Raw genomic sequence first — 15,438 nt, 5'->3', positions numbered from 1 at the left:
TTCTTTAGTTGTTGTACCACCTAGATTTCTTGTTTTTCCAACAAGGATGTCTTCAAAGGCTCTGCTTGTGATTCATTGCTTGTTTCCTCCAAGATTGCTTCCTTGTGATCATCCTTCAGGTCCTTATTCTCTTGTTCAGATTCATGTGAGGGCTTGAAGACATGAATGGTAAGTTGTTCATCATGTATTCTCAATATCAACTCTCTCTGCTCATTTATGAGTGCTCTGGCTGTGGCCAAGAATGGCCTCCCCAGAATGATTGGATGGAGATAGCTTTCTTCTATCTCAAGAACAACAAAATCTATAGGGAGAAAGTACTTCCCATCCTTCACCAGTATATTTTCAACCATTCCTAATGCTTGTTTCTGAGTCTTGTCAACCAGTTGAAGGATTATGTTTGTGGATTTCAACTCATTGATTTGCAGCTTTCTCATGAGGGATAGAGGCATTAAATTTATGCTTGCTCCCAGATCACAAAGCCCTCTATCAATCATTGTGTCTCCTATAGCATAAGGGATGTGAAAACTCCCTGGATCCTTCTTCTTTGAGGGTAAATCCTTCTGGATGAGGGCACTGCTCTCCTTAGTCATCACCACTGTTTGCCCACCCTTTTAAGGTACTCTTCTTGGTTAGCAACTCCTTCATGCACTTAATGTATGATGGCATTTGTTGGATAGCTTCAATGAAGGGAATTTCGATATGAAAAGATGTAAATACATCTAGGAACCTGGAATAAGTCTTATCCTTTTCACCACCCCTGAGCCTCTGAGGGAATGGTGCTTTTGGTATATATGGTTTCAGGACTTCCTTCTCCATTGGTTCCTTCATTTGTGCAGGATCAATTCCTTGTTCCTTCTCATCCAGTATCTCCTGTGGAACTCCTTGAGTATGCTCTGATGGCTTGCTAAATTCTTCCTCCAAAATCTCTTCATCTCTTAGAGTGATTGACTTGCATTCTTCCTATCTCACCTTCTTGGTCTCTCCTCTTAGGTTCTTCTCAGTATCACTTGGAAAGTTGTCAGTAGGCTTAGGAATTTGTTGAGAGAGGTATCCCACTTGAGATTCAAGCTTCTTGATGGTATCTCCCCGATTCTTCATATTAAACCTTACTTCATCCTTGAAGGCCTTATTGTCTTGAACCTCCTTGCACAGATCTCCAAGCAAGGCCTCAATCAGGGATAGTCTATCCTCAGATGGTGATGGTGGGTTGGAATTGGGATGCTGAGAATGGCTATTTGGGCTTGATATGGAGATTAGAAAGAGTTGTTGCGTGGGGCTTAGTATGGTCTTTGGTTGGTTTGTTGGTAGTGGAGTTGTAAGCTCTATGATCTTGGTTCTGGGTTGGCTGGTTTTCCCACCCAAAGTTTAGGTGGTTCTTCCAACTAGGGTTATAGGTTTTGGAGTATGGATCACAGGCTTGTCTTGATGAGTTTCCAACATAGTTGACTTGCTCCCAATCTCCTCCTTCCTCTGCATTCAACTCTGCTTGGGCTGGTGGTTGAGTATTGATTGCTGCAGCTTGATTTCTCTCCATTTGCTTGGTGAGGTTTGCCAATTACTTAGTGATTAGCTTGTTTTGAGCTAGCAATGCATCCATGTGATTCAGTTCCATCACTCCTCTGTTGGTGCTTCTATCAGAGGCATAGAAGTATTCATTATTGGCTATAGTTTCTATGACATCTATGGCCTCTTCAATTGTCTTTTTCTTATTGAGAGATCCTCCTGAAGAGTGATCTAAGGCCTTCTTTGATTCTTGTGACAATCCTTCATAGAAAATGTATAGTTGTACCCATTCATTGAACATGTCTAGAGGACACTTTCTTGTCAATTCCTTGTATCTCTCCCATGCTTTATAGAGAGTTTCACCATCTTGTTGCCTGAATGTTTGTACCTCAGCCCTCAATCTGTTAACCCTTTGGGGAGGATAAAATCTTGCCAAGAACTTATTTACCACATCTTTCCATGTTGTCAAACTCTCCTTAGGAAGGGACTCTAGCCACTTTGATGCTTTATCCCTGAGAGAAAAAGGGAATAACAGCAATCTGTAGGTGTCAGGGTGAACACCATTGGACTTCACAGTATCACATATTCTCAAAAATGTGGTTAGATGTTGATTGGGATCTTCTTGGGTACTTCCTCCAAATGAGCAATTGTTTTGAACAAGGGTGATGAGCTGTGGCTTTAACTCGAAGTTATTGGCATGAATGGTTGGTTTTAGAATGCTGCTCCCATAATTCCCAGGGTTTGGGTTGATGTAAGAGCCTAGAACTCTCCTCTCCTACCCAACATAGTTACCAGCACCTTCTCCAGCATGATTATGAACTTCTTCCTCCATTATAATGTCCAAATCTTCTTCCAACTCTTCTCCAGTAATTCCTTTACCTCTTGCTTCCCTCCTTAGTCTAAGGAAGGTCCTCTTTGGTTCACTGTCAAAAAAAGAAGTTGAGGCTGCTCCTCTTCTACCTGTCATACACTCAGCAAACAACAGGAAAACAGCAAGTGGAGAAGTTACACTAAAAAAATAATTAATGGTTAGAGTGGTTAGTACCAAAAGGAAATTAAAACTAATTAAAATGATCAAACAGTTAGTGGATTAGTGTGCTAGAAAGTAAATGACAAATAAAAACAGCTTAAATTGTAGAGAATAACAGTAAACAGTTGAAATTAAAACTAATTAACAAAAGAAAAGAAAAATGTTCAATCTAGTTATCCTCCAATTTAATCATTGAAGCAGTTAAAGTGGCTCTCAATGACGTTGAGAAGGGACGTTGGCAAACTAATGTTCTTAATCTGCATGGGTGCCCAATTATGGTGGAGTCAGCATCAACATTGGTGATCAACATTTATAGGAAAACGTTGGGTCAAACGTTCTTTGAAAAAGGTTGAGCGTTGTACCTAACGTTTGACCCAACGTTAGTGCACCAACGTTCGTTCATCCACGCGTTCGCGAGATTGGTTAAAATTCACGTTCACGCGTACGCGTCATCGACACGCACGCGTCACAGCAAAATTTCCAACTCTAGATTTGAAATTTTTATCGCAGGCGTTGGACCCAACGTTGGTTTCCCAATGTTACCTCCAATGTTGCATGCTTGTGCGTACGCACACTGCCTTATGTGTGCGCACACTTGAACTTTTTCTTCTTGTGCGTATGCACACAAGGCAATTTTTTCAGCTCCAACTTTGAGTCTCATCGAAGACGTTGGAGGTAACGTTGGTAAGCCAACGTTCCCTCCAACGTTGCACCCCCTTTTTGTAAGAACGTTGCCAGCAATGTTGGTGAGCCAACTTTGGCCACCAACGTTGCACTTTAAGCCCTTGTAGAACGTTGCCTAGCAATGTTGGTGAGCCAACTTTGGCAACCAACGTTGCATGGCCCTCTTCCTTAATGTTTGAGGCAACGTTGGTGAGCCAACTTTGGCCACCAACGTTGCATCCCTTGCCTCTTCCTTGCGATTCCTCTGCTTCCTTCCACCTATCATCAACCAAACAAATGCATCAAAAAGTTTGCTATAATCACAAGATGTTTGCAACATTTATAATAAATAAGTAAATCTAGCATAAATCTTATGAAAATGTATCAATTTATCCATGCTTGATTGAATCAAGGTCTGCATAAAATTTTTATCCAAATACTTACTTATTGCTCAAGAAAATGCATAAAACCTAATGAAAACAAGTGAAAAAGGCTAGTGAAACTAGCCTAAGATGCCTTGGCATCACTGTGTTAGCTAATTGCAGGAGTTCTACAATGATTTCCATGGGCTCTTCTTGTGAAATTCCATTAAATTGACAGTTTTGCTACACTAGAATGATTAACTGTGGGTTGAACTTAAAGTTAGCTACTCCAATAGGAGGTATGCTAATGCTGCTTCCATAGAAGTAAGGAGTGGAAGTTGTATAAGACCCCAAAGTTCTTCTAAACTGTTCATCCCCATTCGTGTTCATGGTGAACTCTCCCTATTCTTGTACACTCAGTCAGAAAACAAGGAAGTGGGAAGGTGTGTGTGTCTATATTAGAGTATAGAGCACTTCTAGTAAGATGTCTTGAGAAGACAAGAAGAATAGAGGTAGAGGGAGAGAGATGAATTTTTTTTTCGAAAATTAAATAAATAAATAAAATAAAAATGGAAAACTATTTCGAAAGTAAAAGAAATAATTAAGAAATTTCAAAAAAAAAAATACAAGAAAAGGAAAGATCAAGAAAAGATATGAAAACCAATTAACTAACAAGATTTAAAATCAAAGAGGGGATTTTCGAAAAATAAGAGAGAGAAAGAAGTAGATAATTTTCGAAAATAGAAGAGGGAGAAAGAGGTAAGAATTTTCGAAAAAAGAAGAAAGAGGAATTAGTTAGGAGGTTTTGAAAAAGAGGAAAGAGAAAGAAGAGTAGAAAAGAGAATAAGATAAGATAAGTAAATAACTAATCAACAAGATTTGAAAATAAACTAAAACATTTGATTTTGAAAATTGAAGATTGAATTTTGAAAATTAAATTTTTGAAATTTCAAATTTGAATTTAAAAAACAGTCAAAGAAAGATTAGGATTTGAAAGAATAAGTCAAACAAGATAAGATAAGATTTAAAAAGATTTGAAAAAAGATTCGATTTTAAAATTTGAAATTTGAAATTTGAAAACTTTAAATTTTGTAATTTGAAATTTAAATTTTAAAATTTGAATTTTGAAAACTTGAATTTTGAAATTTTGAATTTTTTATTTTGAAATTTGAATTTTTGAAAATTGAATGGAATTAAGATAAGATAAGAAATTGAAATTTGAATTTTGAAAAAGGTTTGATTTTGAAAATTTGAAATTGATTTAAGATAAGATAAAGATTTTAAAAATTTGAATTTTAAGATTTGAAAAAGATTTGATTTTTGAAAAGATTTTATTTTGAAATTCAAATTTATGATAAGATAAAAAAATAATTTGAAACTTAATGAAAGATAACAAAAGATAAGATAAAGATTTGAAAAGGTTTTGAATTTTAAAATTTAAAAGAAAGATAAGATAAGAAAGAATCAAATTAAAAGAAAGATATGATAAGATTTGAAATTTGATTTTTTAAATTAAGATAAGATAAGATAATGATTTTGAAATTAAAATTTGAAATTTTGCTTGAAATTTTCGAAAAAATTTTTTTAATAAAGATAGAAAAATATTTTTTTGATTTTTTGAATTAATGAAGAAAGAGAAAAACAACCAAATCACACCAAACTTAAAATTTTTAGATCTAAGACACTAAATTTTCGAAAATTGAAAGGAAAAACACCAAAAGACACCAAACTTAAAAATTTTAAGATCAAAATAAGAAGAAAAACAAGAACACTTTAAAGATCAAGAAGAACACCAAGAATAAAACTCAAAGAATTCAAAGAAAACAAGAACATGCAAAGGACACCAAACTTAAAAATTTTTGGATCTAAGACTCTAAATTTTTGAAAATTAAAAAAATAAAAACACCAAAAGACATTAAATTTAATGAAACTCAAATCAAACACAAGAAAATTTGCCAAGAATAGTTCGAATATCAAGAAAGAAAACCAAGAACAGGTTACAAGAGATGAAAACCAAAGTGACCAAAGGACACCAAACTTAAAGATTGACACAAGACTCAAACAAAAGACAAAGATTACTAAAGAAAAGAAAAGGTTTTGAAAAATTTTTGAAAAAGAAAATAAGAAACAGGTAAGACTCAAAGTAAAAAAATCAAAAGAAATACATAGCCAAAAACAGAAAAGGTTTTGAAAAATTTTTGAAAAGAAAACAAAAGGACTCAAATAAAAAAAACTAAACTTGTAAAGAAAAGGAAATTTACCTAATCTAAGCAACAAGATAATCCGTCAATTGTCCAAACTCGAACAATCCCCGGCAATGGTGCCAAAAACATGGTAGTCGTACGAATCCCCACACTTCGTACAACTGTACTAGCAAGTGCACTGGGTCGTCCAAGTAATACCTGAGTGAGTCAAGGTCGATTCCACGAGGATTGTGGTTTGAAGCAAGCTATGGTTATCTTGTAGATCTTATTCAGGCAGATAGAAAGGTAGGTGGTTTGATTAATTGCATAAAAGAAAATAAGGAGATCTAAACTAGGTTTACCTGTTTATAATGATAAGAAGATGGTTAAGGCTTGGAGATACTTTGTCCTTCTGGATTAACTTTTGTCTTACTGTCTTCTTCAATTGTGAATGATTTCTTCTATGGCAGGCTGTATGTTATCAATGCCGTACGGTCGCGGTTGCCAATCTATTCCAGATCTGAACCCCAGGGTTAGTGTGGATCCATTCTGATTGAGGGTGAAGCTCCTACAGTCCATTCTCCTTAATAATCCTACTCAAAACGCCACAGACAAGGTCGAATCTTTCGGATCAAAGAATGTTGCGCCTTTGGGTTCTAGCCTCTACCACAGAGACCCTAATCTCCCCATACCTCGGCTGAACTGGTGTCTCAAGAAGTTCCCAACGAAGTCGTGGATTAGCCGTCTAAGAGATGTATAATCAAGCTGGTGGTTTGATGCTTTCCAGTTACGTATTCACACGAACCCAAGAAGAACACGGGTGGTTGTCAGGCACGCGGTCTTAGTATGAAGAACGAAGATAATTATCATGGGTCATCCCATTCATCAAGTTGAAGAACGAAGATACATCTTAGAATTGAATCAAACACGGATTGAAGAGAAACAATAATACTTTTATTAATCCATAAAACTCAGCAGGGCTCCTCCCCTCAACCTAGGAGGTTTAGAGACTTATACTGATAGAAAACACAATGTGTAAAATGAAATATGGCATCCAATCCTTTAAATACTAAGCTAATAACTAAGGATTACATAAGAAAGGGTAAAACAATCTTTTAGTGCTAAAATCCACTTCTCGGGCCCACTTAGGGAATGTTTGGGCTGAACTTTGATGAGATCCACGTGCTAGGAGGCCTCTAGGACATTGAACACTGGCTAGGGGTCCTTCTTGGTTGTTTGGATGTTGGTCTCCTCCTTGTGGGCGCTGGATGCCAGAATAGGACAGGAGGTTGGCGTTAGACGCCAGTTTTGGGCTTTCAATTATGAAGCAAAGTATGGACTATTATATGTTTCTGGAAAGCCTTGTATGTTAGATTTCCATAGCCGTTGAGAAAGCTACATTTGGACTTCTGTAGCTCCAGAAAAGCTCTTTCGAGTGCAAGGAAGTCAGATCCAGACAACATCTGCAGTGCTTTCTCTGCCTCTGAATCAGACTTTTGCTCCAGCTCCTCAATTTCGGCCAGAAAATACCTGAAATTGCCTAAAAACACACAAACTCAAAGTAGAATCCAAAAATGTGAATTTTACACTAAAACCTATGAAAACTTAATAAAACTTAAACAAAACATACTAAAAACTATATGAAAATGATGCCAAAAAGCGTATAAAATATCCGCTCATTAAGTATCAACAGCATCCTCCTCTCCTTGTTTGGTTCCTTCTAGTGACAGCGACAGCTTCCAACAACGGCAACGGCGGCAAGGCACGGCGACGGCGGCAATGAAGACGAGCTCCTTCTCTTCCTCGTGTCACGTGTTCTGTGCATGTCTCTCTCTCACTCTCGTTTTCCCTTCAAGGTCAGCGGCGATGGTGGCTGTGGTCACCACCGGCAGTTCCTCTCCCTTCTCCTCTCCTCTCCTTCCTGTTCTTCGATCCCCCCCTTTTGAGCTCCCCCTCTTCTCTCGTTTTCCCCCTCTTTGTTTCCCCTTCTGTATGTATGTTTAAATTATGTTAGGGTTAGGGATTGTTAGATTAGAGTTTTATTTGGGAATTTAAAATTAGGGTAAAATGTATACGAGTAATATAACAATTTTATAAAATATTTAAGATATAGTAACAATTTAGTATTCAAATATAATACTGTAAAAATTATTTTTAGAATATAAAATTTTATTCATCAATATATTAATAAATTTAAATAATTATTTTTAATTTTAAATTATAAATAAACATATTAATCATATTTTGTAAAATATAGTTTAAACTCAAAAATATCAATTATTCAAATTAAATGATATAATTTTTCATTATTTTTCTATTACCAAACCTTTAATTTCAATTTATATAAAATAACTAATTATAATAAAAATTGTACATAAATATTAATTGACTTAAACTTGAAGTATTTATAAAAATTAATTTAATCATTCCTATTAAATTAATTTTTTAAGAATTCAAATTAATAAAATAAATCATAATTTATTCATAATCAAAATTACTTAAATTAAATTATATATAGTTCTTCTATTACTGAATTTTTTAATTTCAAATTATATGAAATAACCAATTATAAAAATTATACAAGAATATTAATTAACTTAACTCTAAATATTAATAAAATAAGTGATAATTTTTTCATAATAAAAGTTACTTAAATTAATCTGTACAATTCTTTTCTTATTTTTTTTCAATCGCTAAAATTATGCAAAATATTCAATTATAATAAAATTACGTAAAAATTTTAATTAATTTAAAATAAAATTAATACGTTAAAAAGGAACAAATGAGAAGTCCGTGTTAGGGTTCTGATTATTTTTTTGGGTTTTTCTTTAAGTGTAAAAAAGATATTATATGTTAAATTTTAGAACAAAAATTGAATGGAACAAAAACTAATATTTGTTTTAAATTTATTTTCTCCATAAATAATATTTGTTAAATTATTTAAACAATATTAGAAAATTATTTCTCAACAAAATAATTGATGTAATGGTTATAAAACCATTCTTTAAAATAGTCAAAGAGACCGATTATATTTTGTTGCTATAACGTAGTGAAAAATTGAACTTCAACAGTAACATTGTAAAAACCATTATCTAAGATCATCTAATAGAACGGTTTTAAAGTGTTACAATATTGGCAACGGTTTTTATGCGTATTCTTTGTCCAAATATTTAAACAACAATAAAAAATTGTTGCCTAAAAACAAATCATTGTAACGGTTATAAAACCGTTCTTTAAAATAGTCAAAGAGAACGGTTTTATATTGTTGCTATAACGTAGTGAAAAATTGAACTTCAACAGCAACACTTTAAAAAACCGTTGTCTAAAACCATCTAAGCGAACGGTTTTAAGGCGTTACAAATTTTAGTGTTGCCTATTTTTAGGTAGTGACACTTGGGAACTTGAGTAAGAAATGAGAAAAGACTATCCACACCTATTTTTAGCTAACAGAATATAAATTTTGGGGACAAAATTTTTAATTAAGTGGGAAAGATGTAAACCATGTGAAAATAATTAATAATTAGTCAAAAAATTAATTAGTATTCAAAAAAATTAGAAAAATTAATTTTTATAATTTAGAGGAGTAGAAATATTGAAAATACGAATTTTGACACTAATTATAAATATTTTGGCCCAAAATCAGACTAATGGGCCAAACTAGTTGGACTGGGCCCAAACTAGACCCAAGACCCAACCTATAAACCACCGAAATGAGCTTTCTTCCTTTTCAATTATGAGAAACACCGAGAAGAGAGATTCACGTAAAAGGAAAAAGGGGGTATACGTGATGAACCACTATCTTATGACTTATTTTGGATCAAATCGAGTGGATTTTATCAACTTTACTCACACTTATCCATATAATTTGCATGTTTTTAAGTTTCCTTCCTAATTTTGTGCTATGATTGAAAACATGCTTCCTAGGCCTTTAAATTACTAATTTTTAATCCTCTCATATTACCATTTGATGCCGTGATGTATTTGTTAAGTGATTTCAAAGTTTATAGGGCAGGAATGGCTAAAAGGATGGAAAGAGAACATGCAAAAGTGGAAGGAACACAAAGAATTAAAGATTTGAGGAGTTGGTGTCGATGCGTACCCATGGTTGACGCGTGCGCGTGACCAGGAGCATCGTCTAATGATGCGTACGCGTGACTGACGCGTAAGCGTGGCCAGTGCAGAGTTCAAAAGACGCGTACGCGTGGCGAGCGTCACGTGTGCAATAAAGGGAATACGCTGGGGCGATTTCTGGGCTGCTTTTGGCCCAGTTTCAGGTCCGAAAATGAAGACTAGAGGCTGGGAGTGAAGGAGGATAGATGATTGAGAATTCATTCAACACATTAGTTTTTAAATGTAGAATTCTAGAGTGAGAGGCTCTCTCCTCTCTCCAGGTTTTGGGGTTTCTTCTTTTATTTTCAGTTTCATCTAGGTTTAGATTTACTTCTTATCTTGATTCAAGTTCCTCTTTTAACTTCTTGTTATTACCTCTTTGCTTTCTTGGTTTTATATGTTGTTTCCTTTACCTTGTTGCTTTATTGTTCATGACTCCTTGTTGATTCCAATTTTCTTTTAATGCACTTTGAGGTATTTTATGTTTATTGTCACTTTCCTTAATTTGTTGTTATTGTTTTCTTGTAATTGTTAGTCTTAGATTTTACTATTTCTTGTTAATTTTCTATGTTTTTATTTTGCACCTTCCAAGTGTTTGATAAAATGCTTGGTTAGATTTTAAAATAAATTTTTGTGTTCTTGGCTTGGATTGAGTTTGGAGACTCTTGAATTGTCAAAGTCTCTTGTTGATTGGTAATCGAACATTGCCGGTTAGCTTGAACTTCACTAAATCTAGTCTTTGACTAGCATTTGTGAACTAAGTTGATTTTTCTCACTTGACTTTCCTTCAATTGTTAGAGGTTAACTAAGTGAGAGCAAAAGGCAATTACCATCACAAGTGACGATGATAATGAGGATAGGAATTCCAATTCTCAACCCCTGCTAGGATTTTTCTTAGTTGTTAGTTTATTTTCTTGTTATTTACATTCCATGTTCATCATTCAATAACCCCAAAAATATTTTACCACAACTAGTAATAAGTACACTTCCCTGCAATTCCTGTGAGAGACGACCCAAGGTTTAAATACTTCAGTTTTTTATTGGGTTTGACTTAAGTGACAAACAAATTAAATGTTGACCGAGGATTATATGTCAGTTTAGAACTATACTTGCAATGTGATTTTATTGAGAAATTTTTTACCAACATTTATCCTCCATCAAGTTTTTGGCGCCGTTACTGGGGACTTGTAAATGTGTGCCTTATTATTGGTTATTGTATATATTGTGAATATATTCACCTTTTGCTTCTTTGATAGTTTTTGTTAGTTTTAGGACTTTGCTTGCTTATTTTTGTCAGCTTTTGTTTTTATTTTCTATTGTTATCATGAATTTTCATCCTTTTGGCTATGAGTGTGGTTATAACTATGTTGTAGGAAATGAAAATTACAATGAGAACATGCATCAAGGATGGGACAATCAACGGTGGGAGGAGGCTCAAGTATATGATCAATCCTCATGGCAACAACCTCCTCCGGCAAACTATGAGTAAGAGCCATTCCAAGATGCATATCAATCCAATGGCTATGGTGGACCTCCTTGTGATTATCAACAACCTTCACCATATGCCTATGAACCTCCTCCACAACATAGCCCTCAACCATACTCACAAGCGTCATACCACCAAACACCTTCATATGATCCTAATCCTTATCCATTATACCAACCACCATATGAGCCATACTTAGAACCACAACAATTCCAATACCCATACTCTCAAGAACCACCTCAATATACATCATATCCATATCTTTATCAAGATGAACCACCTTCCTATCATGAACCCTTCCTCCCAAGCAATGAACCCTCATATCCACTCCAATCTCCAATAGATGACACCCTTGGTTTTATTCTTCAAGGGCAAAGAGAGACGCAAAGGACGGCACTAGAATTCATGGCTACCTTGACCGAGGTAGTAAATAATTTACCCTCCCTACATTTGAACACTCAAAGAACTCCCATGGTACCATGTGGAGAATCTAATGAAGAACGAAGCATGAGAGAGAGATTAGAAACTCCAGTGGAATGGGATTTTGTACCAAGGAATGGGATTTTGTACTAGAGCAAGTGGAGGAAGCCGTAATGGTTTAAGCAAAAGAAGTGGTTGAAGACTTAGGAGATGCAGAACCTCCAGGGAAATCTCAAGTCATAAAGCCTCCTTCCAAGAAGTTTGAATTTGATGTTGAGGAAGGTGTACAACCTCCAAAGCATATCATGATGGAAGACTTTGAGGAGGTTGATGATGGCCGAAAGTGGGTTAGGAATTTTTCTCAAAATAGAATTGGCATTGCAAGTATAGTCCCAAATCCACAATCAACCAACATCAAAGTTTAATTCAAAAGATTGTCACAATCCAAACAAATATAAATCGGGAGTTTTAAGTCCCGAGTCGTTCTCCCTAGGAATTGCAATGAGGTGCTCAATTATTGGCTATGAGGGAAATAAGGTTTTGATGGCAAGAAGCAAGTAATGTAAATAGCAAGAAAGTAAACAAACATGCAAGAATTTAAATGAAAGCAATTAAATTCAAAGTCAATTAATCAAAGAAAAGGGAAATTCAAATGCTAAGAAACCTCTTGGCAAGGGTTGAGAGTCAAGATTACCTATCCTAGCCATTGACCACAAACATATGATGATTATGAAGAGTTAATCCTACTTAGTCAACCCTAACATCGAGGATAAGTGAAATAGGCATAATTGATTTCAATCCACAAGTCCTAGCCAACTCTATTAATGGAAGACTTAGAGTTAGTGAAAACTAAATTAACTAACTACTCTAATATATCAATCAAGAATGGACATTAATGACTCAAGGTCACCAAAGTCCTCAATTCCAAGCCAAGAGTGAGGAAAAACTAAGTAAAAACTAAGCCAAGTATTTTTATCAAACACTTGGTGTGCATGAAAATAAAAGCATATTAAATTGTAATCAAAATAAAATCTAAAGCTACCAAGTGCAAGAAAACAATAATAACAACTCAATTAAATAACAATAAACAAAGAAACATTAAATTGCATTAATATAAATTTAAATTAACAAGAGTTCATTACAATAAAATAACCAAATAAAAGAAATAATAAGTAAAACTAAAAGAAGTAAGAAGCTAGAAGAAGAAATAGTAAAGAAACTAAATCAAGACAAGAATTAAAGCATCAATATAAGAGAAAATTAACTAAACCTAACCTAATTCTAGAGAGAAGAGGGAGCTTCTCTCTCTAGAAAACTAAGACAAAAACATGAAAAAATCTAAACCTTGTTGCTCCCCCCTCCCTTACCTCCTCTTGAATTAGGGTTGAAATGGCTTCAGAAATGAGTTGGGTTCGGTTTTGGAGGCCCAAAATTTGCTGTCAGAGAATTGCATTAAATGATGTCACGAGCTGGGACCTGTGCGTACGCACAAAGTGTTGTGCGTACGCACACATAGTTGTGTGCACTCACACTTGCTGAAATGCTCCAAACTCCATTTCTTCATGAATTCTCAACTTTTACATGCTTTTTCTTCATTCCTTCAATCCAATCTTTGTCTTACAAGCTTGAAAACTCAACAAACACATCAAGGCATCAAATGGAATTAAAGTAAATAAAAAATTTAGCAATTAAGGGCCTAAAAAGTATGTTTCCACTTTTAAGCACAATTTAGGGAGAATTTACAAAACCATGCTATTTCATTGAATAAGTGCAAGGAAAGTTGATGAAATCCACCCAATTAGAGCAAATAAATACCATGAAATGTGGATTCATCACATCCCCACACTTAAACAATAGCATGTCCTCATGCTAAACTCAAGAAAGAAACAAGGGGTATTATATTTATTCAATGCAAGGAAACTACCTATATGCAATCTATCTAAATGAATGCAACAACTTAGTTAAAATAAATCAAATTTCAAGAATACATATATAAACATGAGGGTTAAAGCAATCAAATCAACTCCACAATTGAATTGAGCTATTGAAAAGAGTTTAACGACTTGCAAGATAAGCAATAATAATAAGTGGAAACATAGAATTTGAGCAATCGAACCCCCCACCGGATGTGTATACACTCTAATCACTCAAGCATTTAGGGTTGATTCACTCAATTCTCTTATAATAATGCTTTCTAAGATTTTTTTTTCATCTAACAATCAACAATCATTCAATGTATGTATACAAGAATCATGAGGATTTTTCATGGGTTATAACGGGGCTAGGGTAAAGGTAAGGATGCATATCATCAAGTGAGCTTGAAATTTGCATCTTTGACTAACTTAAACTCTCACCTAACCTACATAACAACCTATACAATTCAAATGCAAACCTAAATACCCATTCCTCACTTTTCTCACACACTCATGCATTCTCTTCAATTCATATTCCATATGCATTGTTATTTCTCAAACTTTGGGGCATTTTGTCCCCCCTTTTATTGCTTTTTTTCTTTTTTTTTCTTTTTCTATATATTTTTTCTTTTCTTTTTTTTTGTTTTCATTTCAATTTTTTTCAAACTAAAATATATACAAGAGCATCAATGCATATGGTTTAAACATTTAATGCATGAGTATCTACCAAATTTCCAAGATCTTTAACAAAAATACAAAAATCCACTTTTACCTCAACCAAAGTTCCCAAACTTTCCCACACTTAGATGATACACACTCTCACTAACCTAAGCTAATCAAAGATCCAAATAAAGGACCTTTATTGTTTTCCGCTTTAAGCCTAGTAATGTGCTAACTTTTAAGAACAAAAGGGGATTGAAATAAGCTCAAAGTTGGTTAATAAAGGAAGATAAAAGGGTAGGCTATTTGGGTAAGTGAGCTAAATGAAATGATGGCCTCAATCATATAAATGCATATATACATCAAACAATGGACATAAAGAATCAAACAAATCAAAGATTACAATCATAAAAAGAGAATAACAAACACAAGAATGAACATAGTGGTTATATGATGCAACCACATAGTTAGGCTCAAAACTCACATGCTTATGTGTTCTTGGCTCAAAACATGTCCCACAATATATTTCAAGCAAGTTTCAATAAAACAAATACCAACTCAAATCAATTAGGATATCAATGCCCTACTAAGAATGTTTTTCTTGGAAAATTTCATTATTTTAACTAAGCTTATTATATATATGCAAAGAAATACAATAAACTAAGAAAAAATACAATTAAAGCTATGAAATATATATAACTAAAAAAAATAAAATGTGCAACTATTTGGGATTAGAAATCTGTCACCCAAGATTGCCGATCGGTGACGACCTCCCCACACTTAAAGGGTTACACGGTTCTCCGTGCATTCAACGGTGAGCAAGGGGGGTATGGCGACTTCGGATTGCCACCTTCAGCTGGTGGATCAACCAGCTGCTGCATGCTCTTTCTCCCGCTTCCTTTGTTGCTAATGGTGCATCATCCAATAAAAATAGAAAACAGGATGTCAATACAAGTAAATGCAAAAGCAAGGAAGCATATAGTATTGGAATGAGATAAGAATCACTAAAATGAAGTGAGTGAATTAGTTTGTGACATTGATGAAAAGAAGTGTGTGAATTCTAAGTTGCGCAGTTTAGAACACACACACTAGCATAGAAAGCTATCTC

The 15,438-nt window shown here is 34.4% G+C and overlaps 1 pseudogene; it reads right to left on the bottom strand.

Moving 5' to 3' along the window:
* Positions 1-1,231: 1,231 nt before the first annotated feature.
* LOC148548499 (uncharacterized) lies at positions 1,232-2,470 on the bottom strand (annotated as a pseudogene).
* Between the last annotated feature and the right edge of the window lie 12,968 nt (positions 2,471-15,438).

The sequence above is a fragment of the Arachis ipaensis genome, chromosome B8 (genome assembly GCF_059453495.1).
Source record: "Arachis ipaensis isolate K30076 ecotype BB chromosome B8, ASM5945349v1, whole genome shotgun sequence".
NCBI classification, from domain to species: domain Eukaryota; kingdom Viridiplantae; phylum Streptophyta; class Magnoliopsida; order Fabales; family Fabaceae; genus Arachis; species Arachis ipaensis.
Note: the sequence above shows the minus strand (reverse complement) of the source record. Positions and strands in the feature narration are given on the sequence as shown.